Consider the following 1,772-nt stretch of genomic DNA (forward strand, 5'->3'; position numbering starts at 1 on the left):
TTTGGTAGAAAAATCTGAAAGAAGCCCGTCGTATATATATGTATATATTTATGTGTGTGCCTTCGTGTCTGTGTTTGTCCCCCGCCACTATCACTTAACAGTCGATGTTGGTGTGTTTACGCCCCCGTAACTTAGCAGTTCGGAGGAAGAAACCGATAGAATAAGTATCAGGCTTACAAAGAATAAGTTCAGGGATCGATTTCTTCGACTAAAAGGTTGTGCAGCAGCATGGCCCCAGTCAAATGACTGAAACAAGAGAAAAAAAAGTAAAAAGCAAGAATAATTAGTGAACTTTACTTTCTATCTAGGAAGCGTTTAAAATCTAAAGCAAGAACCATCAACCAGGGGTGATAATTCCAATGAAATGACGATGAAGTTCTTTGGATAAAGTAGACAGTACAGATTCGGGCAGATGTGGTCTTTTAAGTTTTTTTACTGCGGAAATCAAATATATCCACTCAAAATTTTATCATTTGTAACAGCGAAAAGTCGTTTTGTATACCAATCATCATAAAATACCTTCATCATCTACTGTCTGATTTCCATACATGCATGGTCTGAACAAAAAAAAACCCGGTAGGTCTCACCGAGATTTGAACTCGGATCGCTGGATTCAAAGTCCAGAGTGCTAACCATTACACCATGAGACCAACCGCCTACATCATCTTTTTTTAGGAATGTCAACTTTGAAAATATTTTCTGAGCTCTGTCAGATTTACTGAGGTAACATGACTTGCAAATAATACCAAATCTATTATTTTTATTTTGTTTTATTTTTTTTATTCTTTATTCATGTATTTATTTTATTTATTCGTTTATTTATTTTATTTGTTATTATTTTTTTCCTTCTTTCTTCAAATTTTCTTCCATTTCTCGCCGAGTGTTTTCCGTACACCTAGGGCAGAGAAGCTCATTGTATGCATTCCCAGATTACACACGCAAACTATTATTATTATTATTACTATTATTATTATTCTATGTTTGACTTTTGCTTTATGTCTGTACAAATTGGCTTCAAGTCTCACCCAGAGACCTCAAGAGACAACAGGTTGGAAGTTCACGTTGTTGTTATGCCTAGTGTGCCATATATTTGGGGGGGGGGGGTTGGTGTTGTACTAGTGAATGTCTAATACATAAATTTTTTAAAAAGTTTGTTTTAAACCTTGGGATTACATAGAGAGTATTTTGCGTAGGATATGAGCAGTTCCCATGAGCACTATCTTTTGAATTTCTGCCATTTTGGGGTTTCCTGGTATCTGAGTTAGGTAGCAATCATCCCCTTTCGCTATCATTCCCAGGGCACCTATGACAACAGGTATTGTTTTAGTCTTCAGGTTCCACATTTTGATGATTTCTATTTCAAGATCTTTATATTTGCTCAGTTTTTGGTAGGTCTTGACAGATACGTTTATATCGATTGGGACAGTCATATCAATGAGGAGGCATGTTCTTTGTCTGTATCTTTCAATATGATGTCTGGCCTATTTGCATCTATCTTTCTGTCAGTTTGAATGGTGAAGTTCCAGAGGAGTGAGATGTGGTCATTTTCAAGCACTGGAGGTGGATTGTGTTCCCACCAGTTTTTTTCATGGGGCAAATCCAGGTTTTTGCAAATTACCCAGTGAATATATTGTGCAGCTCTATCATGCCTGTTGAGGTACTCTGTAGGCGCTAGAAGACTGCATTTGGAGACAACATGATCAATGGTTTCATTTTGTTGTCGGCATACACGATATGTTGGGCTACTGCCGTTCTTTGATATGTTGGCCTGG

The 1,772-nt window shown here is 37.2% G+C and overlaps 1 non-coding gene across 1 annotated transcript; it reads right to left on the reverse strand.

The window, feature by feature from the left end:
- Positions 1 to 578: 578 nt before the first annotated feature.
- Trnaq-uug lies at positions 579 to 650 on the reverse strand. Its single transcript has one exon. It is a non-coding gene; the product is annotated as a tRNA-Gln (tRNA).
- Between the last annotated feature and the right edge of the window lie 1,122 nt (positions 651 to 1,772).

This window comes from Octopus sinensis, linkage group LG2, assembly GCF_006345805.1.
Source record: "Octopus sinensis linkage group LG2, ASM634580v1, whole genome shotgun sequence".
Classification (NCBI taxonomy): domain Eukaryota; kingdom Metazoa; phylum Mollusca; class Cephalopoda; order Octopoda; family Octopodidae; genus Octopus; species Octopus sinensis.